Here is a 19,094-nt window from a genome sequence, read left to right as displayed (position 1 = left end):
TTCTGTTAGTGGTACCAGTACCGGCCCCCTGCTGTTACCAGTTCTGTTAGTGGTAGTGTACCGGCCCCCTGCTGGTACCAGTTCTGTTAGTGGTACCAGTACCAGCCACCTGCTGGTACCAGTTCTGTTAGTGGTAGTGTACCGGCCCCCTGCTGGTTCCAGTTCTGTTAGTGGTACCAGTACCGGCCCCCTGCTGGTACCAGTTCTGTTAGTGGTACCAGTACCGGCCCCCTGCTGGTACCAGTTCTGTTAGTGGTACCAGTACCGGCCCCCTGCTGGTACCAGTTCTGTTAGTGGTAGTGTACCGGCCCACCTGCTGGTACCAGTTCTGTTAGTGGTAGTGTACCGGCCCCCTGCTGGTACCAGTTCTGTTAGTGGTACCAGTACCGGCCCCCTGCTGGTACCAGTTCTGTTAGTGGTACCAGTACCGGCCCCCTGCAGGTACCAGTTCTGTTAGTGGTAGTGTACCGGCCCCCTGCTGGTACCAGTTCTGTTAGTGGTAGTGTACCGGCCCCCTGCAGGTACCAGTTCTGTTAGTGGTAGTGTACCGGCCCCCTGCAGGTACCAGTTCTGTTAGTGGTAGTGTACCGACCCCCTGCAGGTACCAGTTCTGTTAGTCGTAGTGTACCGGCCCCCTGCTGGTTCCAGTTCATTTAGTGGTACCAGTACCGGCCCCCTGCTGGTACCAGTTCTGTTAGTGGTAGTGTACCTGCCCCCCTGCTGGTACCAGTTCTGTTAGTGGTAGTGTACCGGCCCCCTGCTGGTACCAGTTCTGTTAGTGGTACCAGTACCGGCCCCCTGCTGTTACCAGTTCTGTTAGTGGTAGTGTACCGGCCCCCTGCTGGTACCAGTTCTGTTAGTGGTACCAGTACCGGCCTCCTGCTGGTACCAGTGCTGCAACCTCATGGTGCTGTAACCTCATGGTGGTGCTGCAACCTCATGGTGCTGCAACCTCATGGTGCCGCAACCTCATGGTGGTGCTGCAACCTCATGGTGGTGCTGCAACCTCATGGTGGTGCAACCTCATGGTGGTGCAACCTCATGGTGGTGCAACCTCATGGTGGTGCTGCAACCTCATGGTGGTGCTGCAACCTCATGGTGGTGCAACCTCATGGTGCTGCAACCTCATGGTGGTGCTGCAACCTCATGGTGGTGCTGCAACCTCATGGTGGTGCAACCTCATGGTGGTGCTGCAACCTCATGGTGGTGCTGCAACCTCATGGTGCTGCAACCTCATGGTGGTGCAACCTCATGGTGGTGCTGCAACCTCATGGTGCTGCAACCTCATGGTGCTGCAACCTCATGGTGCTGCAACCTCATGGTGGTGCTGCAACCTCATGGTGCTGCAACCTCATGGTGGTGCAACCTCATGGTGCTGCAACCTCATGGTGGTGCAACCTCATGGTGCTGCAACCTCATGGTGCTGCAACCTCATGGTGGTGCTGCAACCTCATGGTGGTGCTGCAACCTCATGGTGGTGCAATCTCATGGTGGTGCAACCTCATGGTGCTGCAACCTCATGGTGCTGCAACCTCATGGTGCTGCAACCTCATGGTGGTGCTGCAACCTCATGGTGGTGCTGCAAGCTCATGGTGCTGCAACCTCATGGTGGTGCAACCTCATGGTGCTGCAACCTCATGGTGCTGCAACCTCATGGTGGTGCAACCTCATGGTGCTGCAACCTCATGGTGGTGCAACCTCATGGTGGTGCTGCAACCTCATGGTGCTGCAACCTCATGGTGCTGCAACCTCATGGTGGTGCTGCAACCTCATGGTGGTGCTGCAACCTCATGGTGGTGCTGCAACCTCATGGTGGTGCTGCAACCTCATGGTGCTGCAACCTCATGGTGGTGCTGCAACCCCATGATGCTGCAACCTCATGGTGGTGCTGCAACCTCATGGTGGTGCAACCTCATGGTGGTACTGCAACCTCATGGTGGTGCTGCAACCTCATGGTGGTGCTGCAACCTCATGGTGCTGCAACCTCATGGTGGTGCAACCTCATGGTGGTGCAACCTCATGGTGGTGCAACCTCATGGTGGTGCTGCAACCTCATGGTGGTGCTGCAACCTCGTGGTGGTGCAACCTCATGGTGGTGCTGCAACCTCATGGTGGTGCAACCTCATTGTGGTGCAACCTCATGGTGCTGCAACCTCATGGTGGTGCAACCTCATGGTGCTGCAACCTCATGGTGCTGCAACCTCATGGTGGTGCAACCTCATGGTGGTGCAACCTCATGGTGCTGCAACCTCATGGTGGTGCTGCAACCTCATGGTGGTGCTGCAACCTCATGGTGGTGCAACCTCATGGTGCTGCAACCTCATGGTGCTGCAACCTCATGGTGCTGCAACCTCATGTTGGTGCAACCTCATGGTGTTGCAACCTCATGGTGGTGCAACCTCATGGTGTTGCAACCTCATGGTGGTGCAACCTCATGTTGGTGCAACCTCATGGTGGTGCTGCAACCTCATGGTGGTGCTGCAACCTCATGGTGCTGCAACCTCATGGTGGTGCTGCAACCTCATGGTGGTGCTGCTACCTCATGGTGGTGCAACCTCATGGTGTTGCAACCTCATGGTGGTGCTGCAACCTCATGTTGGTGCAACCTCATGGTGGTGCTGCAACCTCATGGTGGTGCTGCAACCTCATGGTGGTGCAACCTCATGGTGGTGCAACCTCATGGTGCTGCAACATCATGGTGGTGCAACCTCATGGTGGTGCAACCTCATGGTGGTGCAACCTCATGGTGCTGCAACCTCATGGTGGTGCAACATCATGGTGGTGCAACCTCATGGTGGTGCAACCTCATGGTGGTGCAACCTCATGATGCTGCAACCTCATGGTGGTGCTGCAACCTCATGGTGGTGCTGCAACCTCATGGTGGTGCTGCAACCTCATGGTGCTGCAACCTCATGGTGGTGCTGCAACCTCATGGTGGTGCTGCAACCTCATGGTGGTGCTGCAACCTCATGGTGCTGCAACCTCATGGTGGTGCTGCAACCTCATGATGCTGCAACCTCATGGTGGTGCAACCTCATGGTGGTGCAACCTCATGGTGGTGCAACCTCATGATGCTGCAACCTCATGGTGGTGCAACCTCATGGTGGTGCAACCTCATGATGCTGCAACCTCATGGTGGTGCTGCAACCTCATGGTGCTGCAACCTCATGGTGCTGCAACCTCATGGTGGTGCAACCTCATGATGCTGCAACCTCATGGTGGTGCTGCAACCTCATGGTGCTGCAACCTCATGGTGGTGCAACCTCATGGTGCTGCAACCTCATGGTGGTGCTGCAACCTCATGGTGCTGCAACCTCATGATGCTGCAACTTCATGGTGGTGCAACCTCATGGTGCTGCAACCTCATGGTGCTGCAACCTCATGGTGGTGCAACCTCATGGTGGTGCTGCAACCTCATGATGCTGCAACCTCATGGTGCTGCAACCTCATGGTGGTGCAACCTCATGGTGCTGCAACCTCATGGTGCTGCAACCTCATGGTGCTGCAACCTCATGGTGGTGCTGCAACCTCATGGTGCTGCAACCTCATGGTGGTGCTGCAACCTCATGGTGGTGCTGCAACCTCATGATGCTGCAACCTCATGGTGGTGCAACCTCATGGTGGTTCAACCTCATGGTGGTGCAACCTCATGGTGGTGCAACTTCATGATGCTGCAACCTCATGGTGGTACTGCAACCTCATGGTGCTGAAACCTCATGGTGGTGCAACCTCATGGTGGTGCAACTTCATGATGCTGCAACCTCATGGTGGTGCAACCTCATGATGCTGCAACCTCATGGTGCTGCAACCTCATGGTGCTGCAACCTCATGGTGGTGCTGCAACCTCATGGTGCTGCAACCTCATGGTGGTGCTGCAACCTCATGGTGCTGCAACCTCATGGTGGTGCAACCTGATGAAGAATTTTGACAGCTTGGCCCCCTGCAGGGGGAGGTCGCCCCAGTCCTACCTCCTGAAGGGCTTTGAACTGGACTCAAGACCTTTTGAGGAAGCTCCAACTTGCTACTCAACTTCCTACCCCCCGGGCAGATCCCGACACCTGGAAGTTGGTTCAAACAGACATGAATCAAGAGAGCACCCCATGGGGTGATTTGGAGGTCTGTGTCAGTCATGCCAAATGTCTGATAATGACATTTGGCCCGATTCACATCCGACTGTAAATTACTTTTTGTCTCTTGCCTGATTCGTGTATTCCTGCATTTGTTAAACTCCTTGTAATAGAATCTGGTTACAACGTCACTCGAGTCCCAGGGGAGTGCAGAGACTTCCAGCCCCCACAGAGACAAAGACCATACGGACTTCCTGATCCCTCAGGGGGTGGTCCCAAAGCTAAAGGATTCACACATCTGACTGGCTCTCACTAGGGCTGGTTTATTCCTGTAACTTTTGTATAAAAACCCTTTGACTGAACCCATCTGGGTCGACACACCAAATACAGACTCGATCTGCGATGGTCATGTCGACCGCCGGCTGAACTGATTAAAACCTCTCTATACCACGAGCGGACTTCTGAACTGGTTTTTGATAAATTCCACAACAAACCTCATGGTGGTGCTGCAACCTCATGGTGGTGCAACCTCGTGGTGGTGCTGCAACCTCATGGTGGTTCAACCTCATGGTGGTGCAACCTCATGGTGGTGCAACCTCATGGTGCTGCAACCTCATGGTGCTCCAACCTTTGGATTATACTTCCCAACGGCTGCATGTATAAACTGAACAAGATTGGCCCTAGCACTGAACCCTGCGGAACACCATAACAGACCCTTGACTGTTCTGAAGAAACCTCATGTACATGAACAAACTGGAACCTGTCAGATAGATATGATTTAAACCAACGTAGAGCTGTCCCTTTAATCCCAACAACATGCTCTAACCTGTGCAGTAAAATGCTGATCTACAGTGTCAAAAGCAGCACTGAGGTCCAGTAGAACCAGTATGAGGTCCAGTAGAACCAGTATGGACACTAGTCCCTTATCTGAGGTCCAGTAGAACCAGTATGGACACTAATCCCTTACCTGAGGTCCAGTAGAACCAGTATGGACATTAATCCCTTATCTGAGGTCCAGTAGAACCAGTATGGACATTAATCCCTTATCTGAGGTCCAGTAGAACCAGTATGGACATTAACCCCTTATCTGAGGTCCAGTCAGAGTCAGAGTCAGAGAGTCAGAGTCATTTTTATTGTCCCTCTAGGGGAAATTCTTTTAGCAGTCTGGGAAAACAGTCATCATCATACAAACACAGACATACCAAAAGAACAATTAAAACATTAAAACGTGACATAGTAACCATAATAGTGAGTAAAAGCAAAAGTGCTTTCATCAGTGCAGGCAGAATGATAAAAATATATTAAAAATATTAAAATTTATGCAAGTTGATCATCTTAACAGCGGTTGGTATAAAAGAGAATTTATACCTATTGGTATTGGCCTTGGGAAGCCTATAGCGCCGCCCAGAAGGGAGAGGGACAAACTCTTTTGACAGAGGGTGATCAGGACTGGTCAAGATGTCTTGAGCCTTATTCAGGACTCGACCTTCATAGATGTCAGTCAGAGAGAGCTGCTACTGGTACTACTGGTACTAGAACTGCTGCTGAGTGCCAATTATTTTACTGGCTGCTCTGACAATGTCCTGCATCCTCTTTTTGTTCTGCACTGTCAAGTTGCCATACCACAATACAATACAGAAAGTTAAAATTGATTCAATAAAAGACTTATAAAATAACACCATTAGTGTTTTCTCCACATTAAAAGTGTTCAATCTGCGCAGAAAATAAAGTCTTTGCAGGCCCTTTTTGCAAATGGCAGATGTATTGAAGTCATACTTCAGGTCCTTATCGATGATGGTGCCCAGATATTTATACCTCTCCACTGTTTCCACCTGTGAGCCCTTGATGGTAATGGGAGGATTTGGGAGAGAAGTACATCTTCTCTTTAAGTCTATTTGCAACTCTTTAGTTTTCAGGACATTTAATTTAAGAAAGTGGTTATCACACCACTTTACAAAGTCCGTTAGAGCCGGTCCATGGCTGAGCTCACCATCCTGGAGAAGACTGATTAGCACTGTATCGTCAGCGAACTTCAAAAGATGCCTGTCTTAATGATGGCTCCTGCAGTCATTGGTATACAGGATGTACAGTAGAGGGGACAGGACGCACCCCTGTGGTGAGCCTGTGGAAGACAGCTTCCTCCGGGAAAGGGCTCCATTTGCTCTGACTGCCTGAGGCCGACAAGTTAGGAAATCCAACACCCATTTCACTAATCCAGCATCAAGATTAAAATCCAACAGTAGTTTGTCAGCCAAAATATGTGGCTGTATTGTGTTAAAAGCTGACGAAAAGTCTACAAATAAAAGCCTTGCATGGGTTTTTTTGCCCTCCAGGTGCTTGTGCAAGTAATTGAGCAGAGTTACAGTAGCGTCATCAACTCCTCTTCTGGCCCTATATGCAAATTGCATTGGGTCGAGCTGGCTCTGGATCTTCTCCGTCAGATCCTGTTTAACCAGCCGTTCAAAAACCTTCATAACCAATGAAGTCAAGGCCACAGGCCTTAGGTCGTTGAGCTCTTTGGGAGCCTTGGTCTTAGCCACAGGTACCACAATTGACTCCTTCCATAGCTTTGGAACCTTGTACTGGGTCAGAGACAAGTTAAAAAGATCGGCAAAGATTTCACATAGCTGTTCTGCACAGACTTTCAAGAGTTTGCCTGTGATCATATCAGGCCCAGGACTTTTCCTAGGATTGCATTTAAGGAACATTGACCTGACAGAAGAAGCACTAATAGGAGGCTGTAAAATCATAAAAGAAGAATTGCTATTCAGTCTATCAGTTAAAACATTGAGTTCCTGAGTAAAATCATGTTCATTGTTAAAACGTAGATAAAAATCATTCAGTCCATTTGCGAGTTCTAAATCAGAATCAAAACCATCAATAGTGATTGGCTTAAGGTTTTTCTTATCTTGGCCTGTCATGGCCTTCATACCATCCCATACGGCTCTCAGATCATTACTGTGAAACTTTTCCTCTATTTTATCTTTATATTGAAGTTTTGCTTTCTTAATTTCATATCTGACCTCTTTTTTAGCGCCGTCTTGTCCTTTTCATCTCCATGAAGGAAGGCATTGTGTTTCCTATGCAGCACATCCTTTACTGCTTTGTTAATCCAGGGCTTGTTGTTTGGAAACACCTTAACCTGTTTGGTGGGAATGATCAGGTTTTTTAAATAGAGAATGTAAGATGATATTACATCAGTTGTCTCATCAAGGTCAGAGGAATCTTTAAAAATGTCCCAGTCAGTGCACTCAAGGGCTCCTTTTAACTCCTCAACAGCACTCTCAGTCCACATTTCCACATTTCTGGTGGCAACGTTTCCTCTCTTCAAGAGAGATTTGTAGGTTGGGATGAGGAGAACAATGCTATGATCAGAGGAGCCGAGGGGGGGCAGGGCTGTGGACTTATAGGCACCTTTTACTGTACCATAGCATAGATCAAGTGTTTTGTTGAGTCTGGTGGGGCAAGAGATGTACTGGTGAAAGTTATTCAGAGAATTCAAATTGCACTGATTAAAATCACCCAGAATAAAACAAGGAGCATCAGGGGAAAGTGACTGGAGCTTATGTGTGACATTTCTTATAACTGTTACAGCGTTTTTTACGTTGGCCTTAGGGTGGATGTAAACGACTGTGATAAATATTTGGGGAAATTCCCGGGGGAGATAAAAGGGGCGCAGGGATACCGACAGCAGCTCTATGTCTGCAGGACACACAGTTTCTCTGACGGTGATGTGTTTGCACCACCGTTGGTTGACGTAGATGCAGACTCCGCCCCCTTGGGATTTACCAGTGACAGCGGAGTCCCTGTCAAGCCTCACTGGCGCTCCGAACCCGGTGACAGTTAAGTCGGTGTCGGTATACTCTGGAGTAAGCCATGTTTCCGTGAAGGCCATGACGCAGGCCTCTCTGAACTGCTCCAGATGAATGACGCTGGCTTGGATCTCGTCCATCTTGTTCCGTAGAGACTGAGCATTGCAGAGCAGCATCGAGGGGAGGGGGATGCGGCGGAGTGACAGCCGCTTCAGTCTCTGTCTGACACCGCCACGTCTTCCCCGCTTCCGTACTTTATGTACTTTATCATCCCATTTAGGCTTATTAATGTTCTCCCGAAGGAGCTCGGCGATTGACTGATCCACCGAGCTCAGGTCCATGCAAGTATGGGACTTTTGATCCCTCAGGTTCAGTAAAAAGTCCTGAGAGTACTGAAGCCTTTCTGTGTGAGCGTGACGTGGCTCAAACAAAGTCTGAGCCACGACAAACAAAGTCCATACAAAAATCAAAAATAGCAGCTCCATTGTAGGATAGACTTAAAGTTTTGTTTTTTAAAAATCAAATGATGAAGCAAAGAAGATCATACTCAGAATATCGGTTACTTGCACGAGACACTTAGTGACATTAAACATCCAACAGACAAACAGACCCAACTGCGTGTCGCTACTGGCGCAACGCCATGTTCCCAAGAACAGTAGCTGTACAGTAGAACCAGTATGGACACTAATCCCTTATCTGAGGTCCAGTAGAACCAGTATGGACACTAATCCCTTATCTGAGGTCCAGTAGAACCAGTATGGACACTAATCCCTTATCTGAGGTCCAGTAGAACCAGTATGGACACTAGTCCCTTATCTGAGGTCCAGTAGAACCAGTATGGACACTAATCCCTTATCTGAGGTCCAGTAGAACCAGTATGGACACTAATCCCTTATCTGAGGTCCAGTAGAACCAGTATGGACACTAGTCCCTTATCTGAGGTCCAGTAGAACCAGTATGAGGTCCAGTAGAACCAGTATGGACACTAATCCCTTATCTGAGGTCCAGTAGAACCAGTATGGACACTAGTCCCTTATCTGAGGTCCAGTAGAACCAGTATGGACACTAATCCCTTATCTGAGGTCCAGTAGAACCAGTATGGACACTAATCCCTTATCTGAGGTCCAGTAGAACCAGTATGGACACTAATCCCTTATCTGAGGTCCAGTAGAACCAGTATGGACACTAATCCCTTATCTGAGGTCCAGTAGAACCAGTATGGACACTAATCCCTTATCTGAGGTCCAGTAGAACCAGTATGGACACTAATCCCTTATCTGAGGTCCAGTAGAACCAGTATGGACACTAATCCCTTATCTGAGGTCCAGTAGAACCAGTATGGACACTAGTCCCTTATCTGAGGTCCAGTAGAACCAGTATGGACACTAATCCCTTATCTGAGGTCCAGTAGAACCAGTATGGACACTAATCCCTTATCTGAGGTCCAGTAGAACCAGTATGGACACTAATCCCTTATCTGAGGTCCAGTAGAACCAGTATGGACACTAATCCCTTATCTGAGGTCCAGTAGAACCAGTATGGACACTAATCCCTTATCTGAGGTCCAGTAGAACCAGTATGGACACTAATCCCTTATCTGAGGTCCAGTAGAACCAGTATGGACACTAATCCCTTATCTGAGGTCCAGTAGAACCAGTATGGACACTAGTCCCTTATCTGAGGTCCAGTAGAACCAGTATGGACACTAATCCCTTATCTGAGGTCCAGTAGAACCAGTATGGACACTAATCCCTTATCTGAGGTCCAGTAGAACCAGTATGGACACTAGTCCCTTATCTGAGGTCCAGTAGAACCAGTATGGACACTAATCCCTTATCTGAGGTCCAGTAGAACCAGTATGGACACTAATCCCTTATCTGAGGTCCAGTAGAACCAGTATGGACACTAATCCCTTATCTGAGGTCCAGTAGAACCAGTATGGACACTAATCCCTTATCTGAGGTCCAGTAGAACCAGTATCAGAATCATCTTTATTGGCCAGGTTCGAACATTGTCCAACAAGGAATTTGACTCCGGTAGTTTCGCTCTTTGGTGATAAAATAAAATAAACAATAAAACAAAGATACATTATAAACAGTATAAACATTTAAGGTGCAGCAGTTTGAGGTAGAGAGAGAAAAGAAAAGAAAAGAAAAAGGGACAGTTCTGAATAAAAATAAACATAACCTATTTACAATTTTACAGGGCAATTATACAAAAAATATACAAAAGATTATACAAATTATACAAAGAATACACAGTGAGGGGTGCAGCTGAGTGAGGCAGACATGGTTATCAAGGAAGGTGCTAGATGATTTTTGCACGTGGTTGGTTACTCTGAGAGGTGCTATGTGCACTTGTACTCAGCCGCCTCTCAAGTGTGTCCTAAATAACTTGCACAACATTGCAGAAATTCTCAACGGATGACAGTCTTTCAGGAACCAGAAACTGGTTTTTCAGCAGCTGACCTCTAAACTCTGCACATGAACATTAAAGCAGCTGTTTTCGACCTTATATTCTGAACAATAACACTGGGGTTCATATCAGAGATTGTTCCTCCCAGTCACACCCTTACAGGCCTCACTGTCATTGTCCATGTTTGCACATACAGTAAGTCCCCCAGCACATCAAGGGAGTCCTCAAGGGGGGACTCCCTAGGGGATAACTTACACAATGTTCCACTGAGAATATGCAAATCTATAGAATGGCATGTAAAGAAGATAATAAGCTGTCATTACACCCATCCCCAGTACATTCCTGGCCAGCGGCAGCTGCTCCCACGTGGAGGAATGCAGCCGTAACAAGAATATAACTTAAAACGGGTATATAGACATATTAAAAAAGTCTTTCTAGCAGCTGATCAAACATGGAAGGTCCTGCTTCGACATTGTCCAGTCGGTGTGTCCTTAAATAATGTGGTGGTTTTGAATAATTACCGGCTCTCAAGTGTGTCCTAAATAACTTGCACAACATTTCAGAAACTCTCAACGGATGACAGTGTTTCAGGAACCAGAAACTGGTTTTTCAGCAGCTGACCTCTAAACTCTGCACATGAACATTAAAGTAGCTGTTTTCAACCTTATATTCTGAACAATAACACGAATAATTCAATAGAATTTCTTCCTAATCACGACATCAAGTCAAGCTATAAGACTCTTTAAAAAATGAAAACTCTTCCTCCACGTAGCTGACGTGTCTCTGAAAACATTTACATCAGGAATCAAGCTTTTTTCACCCTAAAAAACACGTTAAATTCAAAAACTGCACAGACTCAATCATCTCAGCAGAGTGAGGTTCCCACCAGGACACTCCACAGGGCACTCAATCCCCTCGCCCTGGTGCTATGCCCACTTGTACGCACCCTTAAGGCCTGAACATGATTGTTTGGGACAATCAGTGATTAGGACAGAGGTCCAAAAACAGAACATCACTGGGGTTCAAATCAGTAAGTTGGTTGCTCCCAGTAAACTGATATTTCTGTTTTACTCAATAAAACATAATTAACTATGACGCAAATCACTTACACAATGTTTCCCTGACAAAATGCAAATCTATACAATGGCATGTAAAGAAGATAAAAATCTGTCATTACACCCATCCCCAGTACATTCCTGGCCTGCGGCACCTTAGCACACTTGGAGGAATGCAGCCGTTACAAGAATATAACTTAAAACAGTATATAGACATATTAAAAAAGTATTTCTAGCAGCTGATCAAACATGGACGGTCCTGCATGCACACGGTCCAGTCGGTGTGTCCTGTAGATCACAGGTTGAGGTCGTTTACCAAACAAGGACTCCCTCACTGTTTGACATCTGCACTCCCTCAACCCTCTTTTCCTGTCCGTAACCTGATCCTACACAATAAAGGTACATATGGTACCAAATAGCTAGCCAGCCTGGGCCCCCTGGCTCTGGACCTCCAACCACCATGTACCACCAAGATCTGTTTCACCACTAATGCCTAGAAGGAAGGCCTCATGCCCAGGCCACAACAGGCCAACTTATGGCCCTGGTCTGTCTTGCTGCAGTAACATTTTTAACACCCAGGAAGAGGCTCCATTTCCTGGATAAAACCCGCACCATTTTTCTGAGTAGTGGGAGCCCGGTATCCTGACCAGGGTGGACTCTGCTGACATGCGGATCCCGGGTACTCTGACCATTGTGGACTCTGGGTTTCCTGGTGCTATCTCCACATGTATGTACGATTGAGCCTGGACATGATTGTTTTGGACAATCAGTGATGAGGACGGATGTCCAAAAACAGAACATCACTGGGGTTCATAACAGAGTTGGTTCGTCCCAGTCACACCCTTGCAGGTCTCACTGTAATTTTCCACGTTTGCACATAAGTCTCCCAGTTCAGTCAAGATACATACCTGGCCTCAGGCACCTCTTCCTACGTGCATGAATGCAGCAGCACAAAGGATATAACTTAAAATAGTATATAGACATATTAAAAAAGCCTTTCTAGCAGCTGATCAAACATGGAAGGTCCTGCTTCGACACCTGTCCAGTTGGTGTGTCCTTAAATAATGTGGTGGTTTTGAATAATTATCGGCTCTCAAGTGTGTCCTAAATAACTTGCACAACATTTCAGAAATTCTCAACGGATGACAGTCTTCCAGGAACCAGAAACTGGTTTTTCAGCAGCTGACCTCAAAACTCTGCACATGAACATTAAAGCAGCTGTTTTCAACCTTATATTCTGAACAAAAACACTGGGGTTCATATCAGAGTTGGTTCCTCCCAGTCAAACCCTTACAGGCCTCACTGTCATTGTCCATGTTTGCACAGAAGTCCCCCAGCACATCAAGGGAGTCCCCAAAAGGGCCAGTCTCATGCCACCATCCGAAGACTCCAAAAAGTGTTGGTACTCTGAGGTAGCGTTTGGTTCCTAATCACCATGATAGTTTGGGCAATTTAAAAAAGCAAGTTATGACATTCATTTCAACTGTCATTTCTGTTTTGCTCGGTAAACCATAATTAACTATGACCCAAATAACTTACACAATGTTCCAGTGTCAATATGCAAATCTATAGAAGCAAGAAAGAAGATATTAAGCTGTCATTACACCCATCCCCAGTACATTCCTGGCCAGCGGCAGCTGCTCCCACGTGGAGGAATGTATGAGACCCTCACAATTAGTGGAGTAGTTTTATTCTTTTTTTCTTGAAAATGTAACGCACTTAAGACTCAAAGTATTAGTCTGTACATTGATTATTTTTTTATTCAAATGTTAGTCTGTACATTTATTATTTTTTTATTCAAATGGTTATTCAACCAAGTAACACCAATAGTTATCCACTATAGATCATTAGGATGGGAAACGGAACCTTTCTGTGGTGCTGCGCGGTGCTTCCTCTATAGGTCCGGGTATTTCCGTTCCCTCCTCAGAGGAGATTTTGAACGCAACACGAATGGTTCATTGTTTTAATGCTTGTGATCTTTATCTCTGTTTTCTCAGAGACCGTTTACGGCGAGACACTGATCCAACCAAATCAATACTGTGACGTGGTACCCGGTCCAGCTTGGGACCCGTTACAAATGCAGCACTAATAATGATATAACTTAAAACGGTATATAGACAAATTAAAAAAGTCTTTCTAGCCGCTGATCAAACATGGAAGGTCCTGCATGGACACTGTCCAGGCGGTGTGTCCTGTAGATCACAGTTTGAGTCATTTACCAAACAAGGACCCCTTCACTGTTTGACATCTCCACTCCCTCAAGCCTCTTTTCGGGTCCATAACCTGATCCTACAAAATAAAGGTACATACGGTACAAAATAGCTAGCCAGCCTGGCCCCCTGGCTCTGGACCTCCAGCCACCATGGACCACCAAGCTCTGCTTCACCACTAATGCCTAGAAGGAAGGCTTCAAGTCCAGACTACAGACAGCCAACTTATGGCCTCGGTCTGTCTTGCTGCAGTAACACCCAGGAAGAGGCTCCATTTCCTGAATATAACCCCCGCCATTTTTCTGAGTAGTGGGAGCCCTGTTTCTGACCAGGGCGGACTCTGCTGGCATCCAGATCCTGGGTACTCTGACCATTGTGGACTCTGGGTTTCCTGGTGCTATGTTCACATAGCAGGTTTACTCTAAGTTCCTAGAGTATCTAAATGTAGATTTGGAGGGCGGGCATTCTGCTATCAGGCACCATTACTATGGAACCAACTTCCAATCTGGGTTAAGGAGGCTGACACCACCTCCACCTTTAAAACTAAACTTAAAACCTTTCTGTTTAGTAAAGCCTATAGTTAGTGTTTAGTAAACCTCTAGCTGGTGTTGGTAAATCTCTAGGTAGTGTAAACTCTAGTGTGTCAGAGTCAGTAGTCATAGTTGCAGCTATAGAACAAGACTATAATAGTTAGTTTCAAATATAGCTTGGTGGTAGATATGCTGCTATAGGCCTATGCTGCAGGGGGGACATGATCCACTGGGCGGTGCCTCTCACCCTTCTTCTCCTCTCCTCTACCCTTCCTCTCTTCTCCATTTCCATTTTTATTTATTATAAATATCTCATAGCTATCATTTTTGTCCATCGTTCCTGTAGTTTCTTGTGCCGGCCCCCCTTTTTTCTCTTTTGTGCATGTTTGCAGGCCGGAGCCTCGGGAGCTGCGTTCTGGCCTGTGTTGGAGTCCCCAGTTGGGGCACTTTCCAGCACCCCTCCCAGAGCCTCCAGGAAGGCCGGGTACTCTGCACTGCCGTTCGGCCCGTAGGCCGAAACGACAGTGAGAGACCTATCCCTGGCCCGAAGGCTTAGTGGCGTTAAGTGGGGAGAACTCCAACACATGGCGGCTGAGCTGGGGAGCTATGAGCAAGCCCACACCAGCTTGCCGCCTCTCACCATGGGCAACTCCAGAGTGGAAGAGAGTCCAACCTCTCTCAAGGAGTTGGGTTCCAGAGCCCAGGCTGTGCGTGGAGGTGAGCCCGACTATCTCTTGTCGATACCTCTCAGCCTCCCGCACAAGCTCAGGCTCCTTCCCCCCCCAGCGAGGTGACATTCCATGTCCCTAAAGCCAGAGTCGTCGTCCGGGGATTGGGTCGCCGGGGCCCCCGCCCACGGCTGCCACCCAAATCACACGGCACCTTCCCCTTATGAACCCTCCCGCGGGTGGTGGGCCTACGGGAGGGCGGGGCCCACGTCGCTCGTTCGGGCTGCGCCCGGCCGGGTCCCGTGGGCCAAGACCCGGCCACCAGATGCTCGCCTGCGAGCCCCGACCCCAGGCCTGGCTCCAGGGTGGGGCCCTGGTAATGCCAGTCTGGGCGACGTACCCTTCCTTGCTGTTTTCTTCTTCATAAGGGGCTTTGAACCGCTCTTTGTCTGACCCGTCACCTAGGACCTGTTTGCCTTGGGAGACCCTACCAGGGGCATTAAGCCCCGGACAACATAGCTCCTAGGATCATTCGGGTGCTCAAACCCCTCCACCACGGTAAGGTGGCGGTTCAAGGAGGGGGGCAACAAGGATATAACTTAAAACCGCATATAGATATATTAAAAAAGCCTTTGTAGCAGCTGATCAAACATGGAAGGTCCTGCTTCGACACGGTCCAGTCGGTGTGTCCTTAAATAATGTGGCGGTTTTGAATAATGACCGGCTCTCAAGTGTGTCCTAAATAACTTGCACAACATTTCAGAAATTCTCAACGGATGACAGTCTTTCAGGAACCAGAAACTGGTTTTTCAGCAGCTGACCTCAAAACTCTGCACATGAACATTAAAGTAGCTTTTTTCAACCTTATATTATATTCTGAACAATAACACTGGGGTTCATATCAGAGTTGGTTCCTCCCAGTCAAACCCTTACAGGCCTCACTGTCATTGTCCACGTTTGCACATAAGTCCCCCAGCACAACAAGGGAGTCCCCAAAAGGGCCAGTCTCAAGCCACCATCCAAGGACTCCAAAAGGTCTCGGTACTCTGAAGTACTGTTTGGTTCCTAATCAACATGATAGTTTGGGCAATTTAAAAAAGCAAGTTATGACATTCATTTCAACTGTCATTTCTGTTTTGCTCGGTAAACCATAATTAACTATGACCCAAATAACTTACACAATGTTCCAGTGTCAATATGCAAATCTATAGAATGGCATGTAAAGAAGATAAAAAGCTGTCATTACACCCATCCCCAGTACATACCTGGCCTGCGGCAGCTGCTCCCACGTGGAGGAATGCAGCCGTATCAAGAATATAACTTAAAACAGTATATACACATATTAAAAAAGCTTTTCTAGCTGACGTGTGTCTGAAAATATTTAAATCGAGAATCAAGCTTTTTTCACCCTAAAAAACATGTTAAATTCAGAAACTGCACTTTTATTCAGATGTTCCCACCAGTTTTAACATCTTTTGCCCCCAGGTATTCTAACCAGTTGCCAGAGGGTAATTATTTAGCAGAGGGCGGTTCCCACCAGGCGACTCCACAGGGCACTCAACCTCCGCGTCACTTCTTTAGGGCGTGGAAAGGAGCGCAGATCGAAATAAAAACAGACAGGCAGAGACGGAGAGGTAGAGCGGCATCTCGATCAAGATACCACCGGGAACATCTCTCCAACAGCTGCAAGATCATCTTCATCAGAGCTGCACAAGGTGAGGCAGCTGAAAGTTAACTTAAACAAGTTTTTGGGTTAGACTTCTTTAACATCCGCTCACTGGACAAATAAATCATTTTCTAACCAGGATCAGAGTTGAGAAAGTTTAAATATGTCCTACAGGTCTCATTTTTGTCCAATGAATGTGTTTACATGGGAAGTTTAATTCCTCTTTAATTCAGAATTAAAATTAAATCCGACTTAAAATGAGTAAAAATTACCATGTAAACACCTAATTCCGAATGAAAATGACCATTCCGAATTAAACTTAATTCCGAAGTAAGTGGCTGGTTTTTTCCGATTCTAAATCCCAATAGAATAATTCCTCGATCATGTATGAACTCATTCCTCTTTAAATTATTCTGGTCTTTCTTTCTACTCGTTCCTTCTCCCGTCTGTCTCCATGACGCGTATATTCCACGCTGGGCTGGTTTTCCTAACAGGGTTTCAAGATCGCAGCACGCAGTAAACACTGGTCAAGAGCAGAGACCATTTATTTAATAAATAGAAATCATTAAAAGAACAGATGGAAACAGGAAACATCAAAATTGTGAGCTTTTCAAAGAGCTAAGTTTGTTTTTCGGAATTCGGAATTATTTAATTCTGAATAATTAATTCCGGATTAAAAAACATCATGTAATCGTGGCGAACGTGTTTTTTATGAAGAGCTGCAATTAACTGATGTTGTTCTTATTTCCTGCAGAATCAAGAGGTTCCCCTTCATCGGCAACACAGGTTTGTTTCACGGCAACATTAATGTGTTTTACAGTTTCTGAGTTTAGAAAGTCAGGTCTTCACTGCTCTGCTCTGTCGTCTGTCTACAAATGATTTGCCAAAAGCAGTTTAAGATGTTTGAGTTTGATGTGATCGGAGTGTGATCAGAACTGCGCAGCTGCAATTGATCGTGTTGCTTCTGGCTGCTGAACAATTCAGTATCTGACCATCACTGAGCTTCACTCTCCAGCTGACAGTTTTTTTTCTTCCAACAGCTCTCTGTCGGCTGATCCGCCCCCTCCAACATGCTCCTTCCACTGTTCTACCTGAGCTTGCTCGTGGCCCTGACAGGTAAGTCAGACACTCGCCTACTGCTGGAGACAGAAATATCCAACACTTCCCTTCAGTAAAAGTCCTACAAGTCCTCTGTTAAAGCAACTATTCTTACATTGAGAAAGTTAACTTCTGCCAAAGTTTGTCAGCATCCCACAGTAAATGTAGCTACTTCATATATTATTTATCATTGGTTCAGCGTTCTTAAAAGAGCCGGATGTGACTGTTGCAGCCAGATGTTTCTGATGTAGATGCATCAAACCTCTGGAGCCACTAGGGGGCGATGCAGATACAAGACCAACCTCGATGTGCAGCATTTGGAGAAGAAATAAAATGACTGTTCATTTCATGATATTGGAGGATTAAAGTCTTTCACTGTGGAGATCTTAAATTTTTACTCAGATATCTAACTGTCTTGTGATGCAAGAGTCTTTCTTTCAATTTATGTTAATAAAAATAGGAAAATCTTTTTGTATTCGTTTTTGTATTAAATAAATATTCAGGGTTTGTTCAACGTTTGCAAAGTTATGGCAATACATTTTAATTTTCAAATGTTTTTCGCAGGAATTTTCAAACGCTTTAAAAACATTTGTATTGTAAAAGACCCAAGAAATTCAGAAAATTGTATTTCCGTTTCCTTCAAAAGGTTTTCCATTTCTAAAGTCAGATATTGGGGTTTTTTCTTGGACCTTTGTGTTTGGTGTTGGTTCATAAATGTCTTCTTTCCTTCCTGCAGTTCCACTTCATGTAACATCAACAGAATAAATGTGAAGGTTTACTCTGTTAGCTATAGTTTGAACTTTTCTCATGTTTAACTTGTTTCCATCTCATCCATCTGCCTGTCCTCAGATCATCTCAGCTTGGTTTCTGCAGCTTTACTTGTCGTCCTCAGACTCAGACCACTTCCTGTTTGTGTCTCGTCTCTGCAGGTGCCGACGCGGGGGGTTCAGGGGCTCCTAAGAGTTTTTCTCTGCCACATACGTTGGACATCAGCTCCTGTCCCATCAGCTACTATGGCCTGAAATACACCTCTGTCACCGTGAGTAGGATGAAGATGATCTTGGCACTTTTTAATCCTCCACCTGCTGGCGTCCAGATTTAACAAGCAGATAACAGTGGGAATGTAAAGATCGTAACTGTTGCTAAGGAAGCTAGTTCAAGTTACATCAGAACAATAAAAGTAGTTGTAGCACTTGTACTTAGAAAACTGCAAAAGAGTATAGACTACTAAGACCTGGCTTCTCAGGAGCAAGAAAGAATATGGTTATAGTAAACAACTGACAATTTTATTGTAGTAACACAAAACAAAATATAATCACAATTACAGTGACTAGAAAAAAAAATAACCCAAAATAAAATAGAAATAGAAAGCCTTTATTATCATTGTACAGGTACAGTGAAATTAGGCAGCAGCTCCTTCAAAGTGCATATATATATATATATATATATATATATATATATATATATATATATATATATATATATATATATATATATATTCACTATAAAAAAAGTGAATGGGAGGATAAAAATGTACATGAATGGGTGGGGGGATATTGCACTTAAATGGATG

The 19,094-nt window shown here is 46.3% G+C and overlaps 1 protein-coding gene and 1 long non-coding RNA gene across 2 annotated transcripts in view; both read left to right on the top strand.

Moving 5' to 3' along the window:
* LOC133423619 (alpha-tectorin-like) overlaps positions 1-19,094 on the top strand; it is a 255,976-nt gene that overhangs the window by 76,700 nt on the left and 160,182 nt on the right. The gene's annotated exons all lie outside the window — the stretch shown is intronic.
* On the top strand, positions 16,403-18,564 carry LOC133423620 (uncharacterized). Its single transcript, XR_009770824.1, has 4 exons — positions 16,403-16,472; positions 17,178-17,209; positions 17,464-17,539; positions 18,451-18,564. It is a non-coding gene; the product is annotated as an uncharacterized LOC133423620 (long non-coding RNA).

Source organism: Cololabis saira, chromosome 22 (assembly GCF_033807715.1).
Source record: "Cololabis saira isolate AMF1-May2022 chromosome 22, fColSai1.1, whole genome shotgun sequence".
Lineage (NCBI taxonomy): Eukaryota > Metazoa > Chordata > Actinopteri > Beloniformes > Belonidae > Cololabis > Cololabis saira.
This window is presented reverse-complemented; position numbering and strand designations above follow the sequence as displayed.